The sequence below is a fragment of the Eupeodes corollae genome, chromosome 1 (genome assembly GCF_945859685.1).
Source record: "Eupeodes corollae chromosome 1, idEupCoro1.1, whole genome shotgun sequence".
In the NCBI taxonomy this organism is placed as follows: Eukaryota; Metazoa; Arthropoda; class Insecta; order Diptera; family Syrphidae; genus Eupeodes; species Eupeodes corollae.
In genome coordinates this window covers 151,590,683-151,608,642 of record NC_079147.1, presented here as the reverse complement: position 1 = coordinate 151,608,642, position 17,960 = coordinate 151,590,683, and the positions used below count along the sequence as shown (strand labels likewise).

Genomic DNA, 17,960 nt, shown 5'->3' with positions numbered 1-17,960 from the left:
TCCACACATGAGTTGAAAAATATGTCCTTCCAGACGACAAATATTTAATTAAGAGATTTTCAAGAAGTCTATCGCCTCTTAGCAATCAATTAAGATAACTTTTGTCCTTTTGTGCGGGCGAATACTTCATCGAAGAGAAATCCTACTCCTCCATCCATCCATTTATCCTTTCGAGAAAGCAATCGTCTATCACAAAACCAAAAAGGAGCGGAAATTGCAAAATCACAAGACAACACCCGAATTCTAAAAACACAAAACCGGCACCGGTACCGGCATCGGCATCGGCACCCAACCCATATAGAAACATATAACAACCAGCCTCCAGGAATATATCCTTCGGCTAAAAATAATTTTATAATCCGCATTCTAGAAAGCGCCCCTGGTTAAGTTCATATGATATGAATGCTAAAGGATAACCCCTAACACACATTGGGCAATGGGCATGTTCCATAGGACACCATTTGCATATCTAAGCACCGATTTAGTCCGAAAATGTTCTCCTAATTGGCTGCGATAGTACCCGAGGGACCAATGTAAGTGACAGCAGATACAACCATCAGAATTATTATCGTCATCATCATCATCATCTTTGCCGCAATCATAATAATCCATGCGAGAACAAGGTACAATATAACACAGAGAATGTATACTGAAGTATCCCAAAAGAAGGAGTCCTGCGGGTGTCCTTTCTTCACTGATGATGCCTTAGTCAGTTAAATGGACGTTTATCGTTGTAATCGGTTTATACACTTGGATGAAAACGAAATTAGCATTATTTTGTTGGTTGCCTTTTACGCTTTTGGAATGGAATGGAACCTCATTGACCCATCACACCACACCGCCGCCCGAAGTCGAACCCGAACCATGACCATTGGCCAATTCTTTCTATGGAGCTATTTAATATGAATTTTATCTACTTACGGTCTCCATTCGAATGGAAGATATACTTTTTGGTTCCCGCAGTAAAAATAAATACACTCCATTAATGTGTAGCTGTAGAAATAATCATCGTTGTTTTTTTGGTTCGATTTATTTATAAGGGTTGAAGGTAAGGTACCTATAATAAATGGTGAGGGGTAGACTTGAAAGGCTTCAAAGACAAATAGCCTCACTTTCAATCTAGTTGTTTTAAGATTCAAGTAAATTTTTATAATTGTATATATGTAAAGGATAATTTTGTACCTGTTATCTTTTTGGCAACACGGGTTTCAACAGCTGACTCAAGTTTCGTATTTTGTTCCACTGTCAAACATCTTCAGTTTGGTCCATAATTTAACCATGAATCGCTGTTAAGAAATTTCATAGTCCGCTTTTTCCATTTTTTGGTCAGTTTAATTGACAAACTGAAACGACTATTCGGGCTATTGTGACAAAATTTCGCACCAAATTTACATTGTTGGACATTAAACCACCAACACGCTTACGTAGAGTGCGATCTGAAGAAAATATCGCAGCTGTATCGGCCAGTGTTAATGATGACCATCAATTATCGTCTCGTCGCCGTTCGCAGCAATTGGGCCTCAGTTACTCAACAACGTGGAAGGATTTAGGTGTGATGCCTTTCAAAATACGGCTGGTGCAAGAATTGAAGCCGAACAACCTACAGCAACGTAAAATCTTTAGTGAATGAGCTCTTGGAAAGTTGGCCGAAGATCCACTTTTTGACGGAAAAATTGTGTTGAGCGACGATACTCATTTTTGGCTCAATGGGTACGTAAATAGCAGAATTGTCGATTTTGGAGTGAATATCAACCAGAAGCATTGCAAGAGCTACCAATGCATCCAGAAAAAGTCACAGTTTCGTGCGGTTTATGTATTTCTTAAAAGACGATGCGAATTGTAACGTTACTGTGAATGGTGAGCGCTACCGTGAGATGATATTCTACTTTTTTTTCCCAAAATGCAATAGCTTGGCTTGCATGACATTTAGTTTCAACAAAAAAAAGGCCACGGAAAGATGGTTTATTGTAAAAATTGGCAATGTTACATCTACCAAAATCTTTGATATTAAAAATGGTCTTGAACAGGGAGCGGTTAACTCGCCGATACCAAGTCTCATTCAGGCAATAACGTATGCCGACGACCTAATTGCGTACAGAACGGCCCCAAAAACTGAGGTTATCAAGACACTTTTGCAAGGTGACTTCGACAAGATTTAGCAATATTGCGATGACTGGAAGTTGAAAATCAACTTTCAGAAATGCAAAACTATTCTGTTTAGGACACCGCTGTATAAAGCCTCAAGTAATACGTGAAAGAACTTGAAAAATCTAGTGATCTTTGGACCAAATCAACAGCCACTCACGAATAAAAGCATAGTAAAGTAACTTACAATCAGGTTGGATCAGTTCTTGTATTTCAACAGACATATGAGTGCTGCTCTGGGCACAGCTAGGGAAGCCTTTGCCCTGACAAAACGGTAGTTTTTCAGCAGCCGTCTTGACAGCAGGTTGAAGGTGATTTGCTACATGGCCCTTATCCGGGCGATGATTGCCTATGGGTACCGGTATGGTTCAACGTTGCCCCATCTTAAATGGAGTAAAGATTCGGGTGTTTGGGAGACAATGTCTGCGAAGTTGCCTTGGACTACACAGAACACCAGAGTCGGAGTACAAACATTACTATTCCAACCAGGTTCTATACAACAGAGCCAACATAAACAGAATAGATAATTTTTTGCTAAAGCTTTGTTAGGGGTCCATTTCGAGAGCGATATCGTCAACTAACAGCTTAATTTTTAGGGCTTACTACCCCAACAATGAGTACTACGAAAATGCACGTTTAAGTTGCAACATTCCACCCGAAGCTTTTCTCTACCTAGACAATCGAGGTCTGATACAGGATAGGGAGGTGGTTCCTGCTAATCTACCACGTTAGCCGCAAAACTGTAGATAGGCTACTCCTTTACAATCGACACGTCATCGCACTGGACAGAGCCGAGCACCTTCGGTTCAGTAGGACCATTTCCGATAGGGACGGAAGAGATAGGGTGGCGGCTTCAAATTGAGAATGTCATTTAAAGTTGTAGAGGGCGTTTGGTCTTGGCCGGCTTACATAGGTTTAAGGATAAGGTTAGGGACAGTCAGGGTGGTAAAAAAAAAATGTATTAAAAAAAGGCTTACTGTGGGTTGTGGGTGTTTTAGTTTTTAAGTAGTTTTAAGTAATTTTATGTAGTATTATTGGTTTTGGTTAGTTTTAAGTAGCTTATGTATTGTAATTTAATTTAATTTAATTTAATTTATTATAATTTAAGTATTATGGGTTTCGGTTTTTTTTTTTTTATTAAGTTTTAAATAAAATAAAAAACAATGATAAAGATACCAAGTTTTTTTTGTTCTTAGGCCGAAAGGCAGTAGTTATAAGATAATGGATTAACTAAGAGCACCTGCATAGGGCTAGTTTTTTTTAAGAATTTATGTCTAGCTTTAAAATTGTTTTAAGATTTTGATAAAATCAAAAAAAAAAAGCATTTCATAAGTTATTAATTTCTCTAACACTTCGAGTTGATGGTTCGTTAAAAGCAAAATCCACTTTATGACCGTTTTTAAGAAATGATTTCTTAAATCACGTGGAGAAGCTTATAGATATATGAGCGCTTCACATAGAAAGTTATTGTAATGGGTCCGATTTGTCAAATTGAAAATTTTGGCATTTCTCGGCGTTTTAAGGTCCTTAGAGTCGAAATAAAAGCTTTTAGAAAGATGCCTGTGCGTGAGTGTGTACGTATGTTTGTACGTCCGTACGTTCACGACGTCCTCCATAGCTCAAGAACCAGAAGAGATATCAACTCCAAATAAATTCTATTATGTATTATTATCTACTGATAATGATGCAGAAAGATGCAGAAATGGCTCTCAAGAAAATTGCGTGGGTGGTTTGTTTACTATAACAGTTTATAAAAAAGGTGGACATTTTGGTCAACCCTAAATATCTCACGAACCAAAACCGCTAGAGACTTTAATTAAATTTTATATTATATATTGTAACGCGATACTAAAAAAATATATTTTTGGAAAAAAATTCAATTAGGATTTTTTTTTTATAAATCAAAAAACAAAGCTGAAAATAAATATTTCTCACCTATACAATTTTACGAACAAAAAATGATTTTATCTTCAAAACAATTTCGTGCAACGAAGATTAACGTTTTCAAAATCTGGTAAAATGTAAATTCGAATTGACTGCTTTTTTAAAAAAAAAATAAAAACCAAAAAAAAATTAACAAAAGTTAGTAAAAATGATTTTCGACTGAAAAATCTTGTCAAACATTTGAGATTATGGCTTTCAACTAACTTTTACTTATGCGAAATATTGTTTTCATTTTTCACCATTCAGAAAAATTTTGAGAAAAATCAAACAGACAGTTTTTTTTTACAAAAAATAAAAACCTAACCAGAATTAATAAAAGTTGGTACAAATTGATTTTCGGTTCAAATATCTTTTCAATTTGAAAAAAGTGGATTTAAACTAATTTTATCTTATAAGAAATATTGTTTTCACATTCGAAAACATTTCGAGAAAAATCAAATGTTTTAATAATATTGGCTTCAAATTTATTTTATCTCACAGAAAATATTGTTTTCGACATTTAGTAATTTTTTATAAGAATCCAACAGTCCGATTTTTCATAAAAAAATAAGATCTAGAAAAAATAGTACGAAAATTTAGTAAAAATTGATGTTCGGTTCCCGATATTTCTCAAATTTATTTCATTTATCTTATTTGTCTATATAAAAATAAAAACTTTTAAGAAATGCTACTAAAATTTGTAAAAAATGGTTTTTAACTAAAAACCTCGTTATCAAAAATAGATTTTGAAATTAAACTATTTCCTTACATGCTAAATATTGTTGGTAATTTTGAAATTTTTAAGAATAATTCAACTGAAAACTTTTTTAACACAATACGAGAACCTACAAACTTTTAAGCAAGACAAATCGACAGACGCGATGGGAAGTTGTCAGTGTGGGTAGTTACAAAACGTTGTGTGGGACCATTTTTATGAATTGAGTATTTTATAGGAAGTTTTCTATTCAAGAAGAAAGAACCCTTGATGAAGCAACAAGCGGAAGCACACTCTTTTTAAAAGAATAGGGGTAATACCATCATTTAATGCATTTTAATCTTCTATTAAAGTTATACTTACGTGTCTTAAGTGTTATTGCTAATGGAGTATTCATCAGAAAAAATAAATTTATTATTATAATTGATATAATTCGATTAAAAAACTCAGAGAATTACAAATGTCAGTCGGAATATTTAAAGTCGATCCTGATAACTGCATACATTTTGGTATTCCATTAGATTTTCTTTTATTTTGCATAAAGGTCCAGAAATATTTGCTATTGGATTTAAGTTTATGTATTCGTATCAATTTTTACCAAATTTGCGTACTATTTTTTGTAGATTTTATTTTTTATGAAAAAATGGACTGTTGGTTTTTATATAAAAATGACTGAATATCGAAAAAAAATATTTTCTGTGAAATAAAATAAGTTTGAAGCCAATATTTTAATTTTTGAAAAGCTATTTGAGTCGAAATTTTTACCAAGTTTTAGTACTGGTTTTGTTTAGGTTTTTGTTTTTTTGTAAGAAAACTGTCAATTCGATTTTTTCAAAATTTTATCAAATGTTGAAAGCAATATTTCTTATAAGATAAAATTAGCTTGAAGCCAATTTGAGTCGAAAATCAATTTTTATCAACTTTTGTTAAATTTTTTTTATGTTTTTAATTTTTTGTACAAAAACTGTCAATTCGATTTTTTTTCAAAATTTTACTGAATGTTAACAAAAAGATTTTTTGAAAGATAAAAGTAAATTTAAGCCAATATCTTAACGTTTTGAAAAGATATTTGAGTCGAAAATTAATTTTTAGCAAGTTTTATTAATTATTTTTTTAGGTTTTTATTTTTTGTAAAAAACTGTCAATTCGATATTTCTGAACATTTTTCAGAATGTTAAAAACAATATTTCTTGTAAGATAAAATAAGTTTTTTTTTCAAGTTTTTAAAAAGATATTTGAATCGATATTCAATTTTTACCAACTTTAAGTACTGTTTATTTTTAGATTTTTATTTCTTATAAAAAAACAGTCAATTCGATAAAAATTGTATCAGATGTCAAAAATATTATTCTTCGTTGCAAAAAATTATTTTTGAGATGAAATCGTATTTAGTCGTAAAATTTCGGAGGTGACAAATTTTTGTTTTAGTTTTTTTGATTTATAAAAAAAACCGTTAAATGGATTTTTTTGGATTTTTTCTTTGATATCACGTTACAATATATTATATAAAATTTAATTCAAGCCTTTTGCGTTTTTTGTTCGTAAGATAACCAAAATGTTCACCTTTTTTCAAACTGCTATGGTAAAAAAACCATCCACGCAATTTTCTTGAGAGCCCTTTCTGCATCTTTCTGCCTAACAAAATTTATTTGTGATCGATATCTCTTCTAGTTCTTGAGCTATGGACAACGAAAAAAACGTCGCGAACGTACGTACGTATAGACTTATGAACGTACGTACACACGCACGCACAGACATCTTTCTAAAAATCTTTTATTTTGACTCTAGGGACCTTGAAACGTCGAGAAATGTCAAAATTTTCAATTTGACAAATCGGACCCATTACAATAATTTCCTATGGGAACTTAAAAAGCTACATATTTAATTAAATTTGAAAAAAGTGGCTGGCATGCGACCCACACTGATAACTTCCCATCCCGTCCGTATTTTTGTATTGCTTAAAAGTTTGTAGGTTTTCGTGTTGGGTAAAAAAAGTTGTCAGTTGAATTATTCTTAAAAATTTTAAAATTACCAAAAATATTTTTCATATCAAGAAATATTTTAATTTGAAAATCTTGTTTTGTTAAATAGGTGTTTGGTGAAAAAAAAATGTTTACCAATTTTAGTAGAATTTCTTAAATTTTTGTAATAAGGAACCGAACCTCAATTTTTACCAAATTATTGTTGTTTATGTTCGATTAAAAACAAAAACTATTGAATATCGAAAACAATATTTTCACAATATTTTTATTTTTTGTAAACAAAACTGTCAGTTCGATTTGTTTTAAAATTTTTCCGAATGCTGAAAACAATATTTCTTATAAGATAAAATTAGTTGGAAGCCATATTCTCAAATCTTTGAAATCATATTTGATTCGAAATTCAATTTTTAACAACTTTGAGCAATGTTTTGTTTTTATTTTTTATAAAAAAAAAAACTATCACTTTGACTTTTTCTCAAAATTTTACTAGATGTTGAAAACGTTTTTTTTTTTTCGTTGCACAAAATTGTTTTGGAGACCAAATCATTTTTTATTCGTAAAGTTTTTGACATGACAATTTTGTTTCAGTTTTTTTGATTTATAAAAAAAAAATCGTTAGTTGGATTTCTTTCCAAAAATATACCTGTTTGGTATCACGTTAAAATATATAATGTTGAATTTAATTCAAGTCTCTAGCATCATTGGTTCGTGAGATATTTAGGGTTAACAAAAATGCTATGGTAAAAAAAAATAATAATAAAATAATAATAATGCATCTTCCTGCATTATTATCTCTATAACAAAATTCATTTGAAGTCGATATCTTTTCTGGTTCTTGAGCTATGGACGACGAAAAAAACATCGCGACCTGTTTTTACATTTGTTAATTTGAACTAAATGAAAAGATGTCAAAGAAGTAAGATCATCTAAATCATAAATCCAACAAACATAAGGGAGATTAAAATCACCAAGAATTATAACATGTAAATCGTTTTTTTTAGTTCAGAAAGAAAAAAAATACAATTATTCATGTGTGCCTCATATAATTCTTTTGAGCTATAGGGTGTAATTATTATTATTTATTATTATATTTCAATTCAACAGGTGGAGTACACTTATAAATTTGTGAAAAATAAAAATATTTAAATTACAAAGCTTTACAATATAACAAAAAATAATTAAATGCTTACAAAATAATAAAAAAAAGAAAAATAAATGAAACATAAAACATAAAACAAATTAATCATAGTAACATTACGTTATTCCAAGCATACAAAAGTTAAAGTTGAAGTTGCTTGATAAGGGTAAATGGGAGCGGCTTGGGGGTGAAATTTAGCTAGTTGCTTTGATTAATAAAATACAGTCTTAACTCGTCACTAAATTGTTGCTTGTCACTTAGTTCTCTTAAGTTTCGCGGAATTGTATTCCAAAGGCGTATAGCTGAGATAAAGAATTGTTTCTCGAATGTAAGGCAGGTGAAATTTGGTAAAATTAAACAAGCAGATCTGTTGGATGTCGAAAACCGGATTTTTTCAAAAAGATATGACGGCTGCATAGTTTTTAGAATTGAAAATAACAGACACATGGTACGAAATTTCATATAATTAAATTGCCTAATAAATTTTTTTCCAAATGTGAAATATGGTCGAATCTCTGGTATAACCAAAGTCTTAACGAGAACTAATCTTGTCTTTGGTGGTGTAAACTTTTGAGCTGTCCATAAAGTTCAAAGAACCTCATATGTTTTACCCACAACTTCATTAATATGGTCATTACATGTCAAAGTTCGGTTGAATACCAACCCTAAGTTCTTTGACTTATCCACGAATTCAATATTTGAAGAACCAAGCACAATTGAGGGAAAGTAAGACAGATCTAGCTTCTTTTTCGAGATAGCAAGGCATTTACATTTCTTCGGATTGAGCGAGAGACCATTGTTTACCGACCACCTCATAATTCTTTGGAGACCATCGTTCAGATCATTGGCACAGTTTTCTATAAGTCCAAGAGGGCAGCTTTTATAGATTTGAATATCATCAGCATAAAAATGTTTCGATGAATTCAAGATTGTATGTTGTATGTCATTTATGTACATAGAAAATAACAGAGGGCCCAAAATCGATCCTTGTGGAACGCCCCGTAGCACAGGACAAAAATTTGATAAGGCAGTATCTAAGAAGACAGCTTGTTTTCTATCACTAAGATCAATGAAAACAGTTTTACAGCAGAAGAAGACATATTGAAAATGTGGCTCATATTATCAATAAGAATAGAGTGGTCAACCATATCAAATGCCTTGGAGAAGTCCAGTAAGACAAGAAAAGTAACCTGGTCTTCATCTAGTTGCGCTCTTATGTCTTCAACTACTTTCAAAATTGCTGTGGTACAGCTATGTTTGGCACGAAAACCAGACTGAACTGAGACGAGAAGATCATTACGTACGAGATAATCATTAACTTGCTTAAGCATAATTCGTTCGCAGATTTTGGACAAAAAGGGAAGAATTGAAATCGGCCTAAATTCCTCACCCGACGGTGTTTCAGTGGTATCTACAGTGCTATTAAACGGGACACTATTACCATAGGTGATATTAGTATCTGGAATCGAAAAGAATTTTAAGTTTAGTTTATCCACATCTATTTCACTTTTGCATTTTAATTTCTGCTTGCCTACTCCTAATTCCCGAAGATTATTCCACATCTTTCGCCCATCTACATTAGTTTTAAGCTTATTAGAATAGAACTTTGTTTTAGCTATTTTTATCTCACGAACAACTTCTTTTCGTTTATTTTTGTAAGCTTAAAGGTACTCATCTATGCGGTAGCGCTTCCATCGCTGGTAAGCATAATCTCTTTGCATTATTAACAAACGAATTTCATTCGTAAACCAAGCATTTACTTTAGGTCTCACCCTACCGGTTGATAAGGGAACATGTGTGTCAAATAGGTTCTTTATGTTACTATGAAGAAAGTCAACTTGAGCAACCGGCGAGGACATACCATAAACAAGATTCCAAGGAATTGAACAAATATAATTTTCCAAAGCAGCATAATTTATATTCTTGAAGTTACGGTAACTATAAGTTGTATTGTTGGCATGAACGTTAGTATCGAAGTCAAAAGTTAGAAAGATGAGGTCATGTTTTGAAAAAGCAGGAACAGAAATTTGGTCATAAAAGAGTACTTTGTCAATATTATTTACAAAAAACAAATCTAGAAGGGTACTTGGGGTGTTGGTGAAGTGAGTAGGCATTTGCTACATTTCTCCTTGTAGCTTAAAAATATAAAAATTTCCTTGCAACTGTTTAATGATACCTTGTTTATAATTTTATTAATAAATAAATAAACTGGTGTCAATTGCATGGGATGCCAATTTGAAACCACGTAATGAATAATTGTATACATACAAAGTGGTTAGATGCCTTCTTCTAGTGTCTAATCTGAGGTCGTCAAATGCAAGTCTTATCTTTGTCATCTATGCAAAATCAGCAATTGATTTCTCCGTAGTTTTCTTAATTTTCGAATGTTGAGACAGTGTATAAGGATGTATTAGGAAATTCAGAATGGAGGAATCTATGAAGGCTACAGATGAAAACGGTATCATGAATATATATCTGCTTAACTATTAGTCAGATATTTTTGATCAAAATCTTCTGTCCAGAGATTCGCTATATTAATTTAAAATATGTTCTTAATAGACAAGTTTGCAAAAAATATACCATGTATATCCCTTACATATATCAAACTCAATTTAAAACTGTATACGAAATCTAAATTTTGCCTTTTGGAAAATTATAATTTTTCTAATATTTTTCTCTAAAGCTACAAAAAACATCAAAATCGAATTGCTCATCATCATCTATCAATCCCTTGAAAGTGTACATCCAACTTTTTAAGCTAACAAAACCACCATCATGAATAATTAATTTGTTTTGTTGTTGTTTTATACGACTCCAGAAAAGGCGATGGGTCAGGTGATTTGAAAATAAAAACAAAACATCAAACTTCTTGCGGGCATTGTTTGTTTTTGTTTTTTTGAAAAATGTTTCTCAACTTTTTAATGGCTGCTAAAAGCACTTAAAATTGTGTGTGTGTGTCCTTTTTTTTTGTTTGTCTCACTCAAGGAAGAGTAGAGGAAGAAAACTCGAACCCAATTAAATTAATTTGATAACCGATGAACTTTAATCCGATCCGAATAATTGAGGCCATCTGCATCTGGTCCCGAGAGAATAATGTAAAGTTATTTTTTTGTTTTGTTTTTGAAAGCAATTAATTTCTACAAAATCAGCTCTTTTTTGTTTTATAATTCTTTTGTGCTTAAATAATCAAATTGGTCATTGTTTCTTTGTGTTAACTAAGTTAGAAAGCTTAAGAAGATGACCAAGAATACAGTATTTTGCTATGATATGAAATTTATTTATGGACTGTTTAGGTCAGATCAAATAATTTTTCTATCTTCTGGTTGCAAAAATGTTGCTTTTCTTTTGCATTTCAAAGCCACTAAATCGTGGAATGCAAAAACATTTTAGACTCTCGAAATTTAGTTAAATCATATGTAAGCTTAAAATATCCCATACTTTTTATTATAAATAAAAGAGAAAAATGATTTAACTAAAAAAAGTGCGTATACGCCTGAGTGATCTGATAAATGTGATCAGTTTACATTATCAAACCTCAAATTTTCGTCGGGGATGTAGCTCAGATGGTAGAGCGCTCGCTTAGCATGTGAGAGGTACGGGGATCGATGCCCCGCATCTCCAGTCTTTTTTTATATTTTAAATATATGTTAATTTAGAAATGGTGATTGTCACTTAGTTCATGAGGTATACGATTTTAATGCCATTCCAGTGGCAGAGGTATTTAAGTAAGAGAGACAAATTAGAAAATAATCAGACCCAGTCCCAGTATTAAAAATGTTCAGAAACCTATCAACAACCTCAAAAATCAACAAATCCACCACCACATGCACCAGCTGATTGACCAAGTGTGGGAAGAGGAAAGTATGCCCGATGAGTTGTTAAAGGGCTCAATATGCCAAATCTACAAAAAACGCGATCCTATCTCCTTTTTGGGAACACTTTGGTCGGCTCGTTCAAGTGTGGCTCCAGCCAGGCAGATCAACTATAGACCAAATATTCACATTATGGCAAATCATATTTAAAAGACAAACGACTTCGAAATTGCTTAACTTTGCGGACGACATCGACATCATCAGCTGCTCCAAGCGAGCTGTTCTAGAAGCATTTGCAGCTATAGATAAATAGGTGAAACGCGTTGGTTGGTCAAAGTCTCATTTGTGGAAGAAAGCCCTTAAGTTCAGAGCGAAACTGTTAAAATGAATTATTTAATGCAACACTTACCTTTAAGTATATCATCTGAATTTAACTACTTTGTATAATTCTACTTTATGTTTAAGAACTTATTCAGTCATATATTCATTGGATTTGTATATTTTTCTTCATAAATAAAATTTCCTTACTTGCTTGTTAATAGTCATATAGTCAACTTGTTTTGCTGAAGCTCCAAGGAAAGGAAGAACGACCGACCGAAAACAGGGATGAGCAGGAAAAATGGAATGACAAGGATTTGGATGCAAGAAATTAACTATTACTCACCATGGAAGCACACGTAGTAGCTCTTGTCAAGAACTTTCAAACATCTTAAGAGATCTGGGATTTCTTGGCTTCAAGCTATGATAGGAAAAGTGTACGGCAAAAGGCTGAAGAATTCAAACAATTATTGAAAATTCGTATGGAAAGAACTCAAACTATGGACGAATACCTGCGGGAGTTCTGTGGTATAATCAGTCGTTTGACGGAACTGGAAGCAAAGCTCGATGATGATCTTCTCGTGGTCCTACTTCTTGATAGTCTCGACGAAAGTTATAAAGATGTTCAAGTAGCATTTGCAGCGCAAAAAGAGTTCCTTTCATTAGAAACAGTCCGTATAAGGTTGATGGAAGTTGGTGATTCAAAGCCAAAATTATCAAATGATAATGCACTAAAAGTAATAGGTAAATTAAACAATGTTTCATCTTATTCCAACAAACCCAAGAAGTTTGGTCAATCAACACAACAAACATCCGGTATAAGTTCATTTGGCTCAAGGTATTGCAACTACAATTGTCGACGTTGTGGACACAGAGGGCATAAGGCAAGTAATTGCCGATCTAATGATGAAGTGGCAAGAAAAGTTGATGGCTCGTATTCCGAAACTGGTTTTATGATGCAGGAGTCCTTAGAGCTTTCTCCCACAAGAGCACTCGAGATATCAGACAGTCTCAAATACAAAAAAAGTTCTCGTTGGTGCTTGGATAGTGGAGCTACTTCCCACATGTGCCACAGCGAAATATTTTTTTCATCTTTATCAAAACGTCACGTATTATTATTGATATTGGTACTGTTGATATAGTCAGCAAAGTTTATGGCAAAACTCTTTTCTGTTCGCTATTTAATACAATCCTTGTTACAGACCTTAAAGAAAACTTAATTTCCATCAACAAAGCCACCATGAAAGTTTATTTTGAAGCCGACAACGCAAGTCTTGTGAGCAAGAGTGGAAAACATCTGTTGAGCGCGAAAAAGTCAGAGGGACTTTATTTTGTCTATCCATCTAAAGAAGAAGCTTGTTTAAGTTCAAAAATTGGGAATGGCAATCTAAAGGTAGCAGGAGATTTCAAAATCTGGCACAACAGGATGGGACATTTAAATGCAGCATCTTTAAAGCGTATGCAACATGAAAATCTTGTAAGAGGACTTCCAGAGTTTACGAACTATGAACTCGACTGTGACGCATGCATCAGAGGTAAGCAACACGTCTACCATTTGATAATAAATATGGAAAATCAACATCATCTTGTTTGGAACTAATACATTCGGACATTTGCGGACCTATGAAAACAGAATCTCTGAGTAAGTCATTGTATTTCGTAACTTTCATAGATGATTTTTCTAGAAAAATATTCATTTATACATTGCGAAAAAGTCCGAAATGATAGACAAATTTATTTTATTTAAAAAATCAATTAAATTCCAAAATTAAGCGAATAAGATCTGATAATGGATTAGAATACACTAGTCGTGCTTTTAGAGAGTTGTGTGAATCGAATGGCGTCAAACAAGAATTTAGTTCACCGTATACACCACAGCAAAATGGTGTTGCTGAACGTGCCAACCGCACACTTGTCGAAATGGCTAGGTGTTTGAAAATCAAAGCGAATTTGCCAGATTTTGTATGGGCTGAACTAGTTGTAACCTCAGCTCACATTCGCAACTGTTGCCCAACTACAGCAAATCACAACGGAACCCCAGAAGAGTTATGGTCATCAAAGATTCCCGATGTTTCGTTCTTTAAAGAGATAGGTTCACGCGCATTCGTTTTAAATAAATCTGGAAACCAAAGCAAGTTCGATGCCAGAAGTGATGAATTTGTGTTGATAGGATATTGTCACGATGCGAAAGCGTATAGGCTTTAGAAAAGGGGTACAAGATCGGTGATTATAAGTAGAGACGTTGTTTTTATCGAAAATAAAGAAAACAAAAAGGTGTCAAAATTCATTGATTTTGAGGGGATAAACGAAGAACCACGATCGACAGAAGCTAAGAAGCCTGAGAAAAAGTCAGATTTGCCTGATGATGATGGTGGAGCTGATGAAGAAGGAACCGATCGAGCTGAAGAGAATGGAATTAAAAAAACGACAGAGGTACCAATACAAAATGATAAGCAAGAAGAAACTTCAGACTCTGAAAACTTTGAGGAAGCCCTAGATGACCAAGATGTAAACAAATTCGATATTGAAGAAATTCCAAACTCAAAAAAGGGAAAAGAACTTAAGCCCACTACATCAAACCCCAGACCCAAACGTAACGTTCCTATTCATAACTATAAAGAAAAATCATATTTGTCTGACAAATCAAAAGACGATGATCCTAAAACCCTAAAAGAAGTTGAAAATTCTTCAAATATTGACGAATGAAAAGAAGCCATGAAAATCGAAATAGATTTTTTACATAAAAATGAAACCTGGAAGATGGTAGATCGTCCCAAGGATACAAACGTGATTGGATGCCGATGGGTATTCAAGACTAAGAGAAGGTCGGATGGAACCATCGAAAGAAGGAAAGCTAGGTTAGTAGCTAAAGGCTATTCTCAACTGTATGGTGTTGATTATTTTGACACATTTGCTCCAGTTGCTGAGATAAGCTCTATCCGCATACTCTATGCTATTGCTACGGAACATGACCTAGATCTTTACCACATAGATATATCAACCGCATTTTTATATGGAGACTTGGACGAGGAAATTTTCATGGAACAGCCTGCAGGTTTTGTAAATGACAAATCAAAGGTCTGTAAGCTTCAAAAGTCAATTTATGGATTAAAACAATCTGGTCATCAAAGGAACAAGAAACTTGATAGCAAACTTCAAGAAATCGGCTATATAAATTCCAACTATGACCAATGCATTTATTTCAAAAAACAAAACGGTATTTTTACTTTAATTACTGCATATGTTGATGACTTAATTGTGGCAACAAATAGCCAATCCGATTTTGTAAATTTCAAACAGCATCTTAAACAATTTTTTGAAATTAGGGACATGGGTGAACCCACCTTAACCATAGGACTGGAGATTTTAAGAGATCGTAAAAAAGGAACTTTATCGATCAGCCAGTCAAATTATATCAAGAGCTTAATTTCAAAATATGATCTCACGAACTGCAAACTACGAACATTACCGTTACCACCTAAAACAAAACTCCAAAAAGAACCTGAAAATGAGGGAGAAACTAAACCTGTGAACCAAAAGTCATATCAAGAACTCATTGGCAGCTTACTTAATCTTTCTACGTACAGTAGACCAGATATAGCGTATACAGTGAATACTCTTTCACAGTTTAATCAAGATCCAAGAGTTCAACATTGGAATTCATCTATTTTAGTTCTTAGGTATTTGAAAGGTACTCCTAACACAAAACTTTTCTATTGCAGAACTGGAAAGCCAATTGTAGCATATGCTGACTCAAGCTATGGTGAAGACGAAAATGACCGAAAGTCGCAATCTGGTGTTATTTTTGTACTTTGTGGTGCACCAATTGATTGGGAATCTCGCAAACAGCCCATAGTTACTTTGTCCAGCGCAGAAGCAGAGTATGTCACATTAACTATAGCTGCAAAACGAGCCAAGTACTTCAAGCTTTTACTTGTTGAACTTCATCTACATTGTGCTAATGAACCGATTACCATATCCACCGATAGTCAAAGTGCACAATATATTGCGAACTTAAAAGGAAGACGTTCGCTAACCAAGCATCTACATATAAGATACCACTATATCCGTGAAGCCATATCAGAAGGAACAGTTATTCTTAAATACTTATCAACCGAAGATATGATAGCTGATCCATTAACTAAAAATTTGTCTTTTGCTAAACATTGCGAACATTTAAAGAATCTTGGAATAATATTAGCTTAAAATTAATAGAAACCAAACTGTCTTAAATTTAAATTTATGTTTTAATTGTTAAGTGTTGAGGAGGTATGTTAAAATGAATTATTTAATGCAACACTTACCTTTAAGTATATCATCTCAATATATGTAACTACTTTGTATAATTCTATTTTATGTTTAAGAACTTATTCAGTCATATATTCATTGGATTTGTATATTTTTCTTCATAAATAAAATTTCCTTACTTGCTTGTTAATAGTCATATAGTCAACTTGTTTTGCTGAAGCTTTAAGTCAACTGCGAACATCCTGTACTCAATAGAATTTCTACAGAAACAGATCTTAACTTCATCGATAAACATAAACAGATCTTACTTGATAAACATAACCATGCCTAAATGCAAAAATATAGCTGTCTCACTTTTGATACCACAGTTTGCACTCTTCACATTGGAAATGTCGCCAATTTAGTTTTTATTTCATGTTTTCTCTGTCTATTCTTAATTTAAATTTTATTATGAAACTGAAACTTTTATGAGCAAGTCGAGAAGTGTAAAGGTGCAAACTGCGGTAAGTTTTCTTTGGACAAATAATTTGTAATTCAACTAAATGAACTCTGTTACTTTTAGATATAAAATATTACATACAATTTATTCTTATTACGATAAAACTCTGTTTTTATTGATTTCGAGATCCTCGTCTGAAAAAGGACATCATAAACTCTAACAAAGAAGTAGGTTTAAAACTATGTACTTATATAAAACTGTAATTTGATCAGTTGTACTTTATGGCACCGAGTGCGGCAGGATAAGTAAAAAAGGGAAATTTACACTGAGCACTTTCGAGTGAAACATCTTTTCGTGGATATTTGGTCCTATTTGTGACGAGGGTGAATTGAGAGATGATTCTATCGTGAGCTTTACGGGCTGTATCAAGATTTGAATGTAGTCCAAAGATCCAAAACACCCTCACTATACTAGCTCACCAACATGGAGCGAATGGACAGCAAAACTGCAGTAAATACGGTCTTTGAGTCTCGAAACTATTTCGAGACGACAAGGAAGACCAAATCAAGGTGGGGCCACAAAAGTGTAGGTAAGGTTATGTTGGAGTGGCTGTCGAGATGTCATTGACGCACGTAGACCTCAAGGGTCAATTGTGATACCACTAATGAGGTTACTCATGGGAGAATAATGAACTTAAACAAACCATTTCTCTTCTCTCTTAATAAAGTTAGAGAGACATTTTGTGTCAATCGTTGCCAGTTCACTGGTATTATCGAAGAAGGGATTACTAGAAAGTTATTCCTTCTAATGGAGAAAAGGTTTTCTATAGAAGTCATTTATGTAGAAACCTAGCCTCAGAGCATGTCTTCCTATGAAGCAGTGTCCTGTTATTACTCCAATTGTAAAGCTTATACATTGTCTGCTCAGGGATATCAAGCCTTTTGACCGTTTTAAGTCTATGCTTGGTCATATTTTCTTGGTTGCTAGGCAGGTGGTACTCTGTGACCATCTAGCATTTGTTGGTTCTAGAGCATATTGTTTGAGAAGATATTTGCATGTAGCAAGTGGTGTTCCTATGTTATGTTTTTGTCTAACATTTGGCAGAAGTGTTCCGTTTTTGGCGAGTTCATCGGCTTTGCACTTTCCCGGAATGTCTCTGTGGCCCGGTTCCGAGAGAACTTGGGGGTGCTTCCCAGATACGGATATTGCAACGTCGCGTCGTCAGCATAGGCAATTACCC

General features: G+C 33.4%; 1 protein-coding gene and 1 non-coding gene across 2 annotated transcripts in view; one reads left to right on the top strand and one right to left on the bottom strand.

Moving 5' to 3' along the window:
- The window catches only part of LOC129943098 (ras association domain-containing protein 8), a 447,741-nt gene that overhangs the window by 22,060 nt on the left and 407,721 nt on the right, over window positions 1-17,960 (bottom strand). The window lies entirely within an intron of this gene.
- Window positions 11,452-11,524, top strand: Trnaa-agc (transfer RNA alanine (anticodon AGC)). Its single transcript has one exon. It is a non-coding gene; the product is annotated as a tRNA-Ala (tRNA).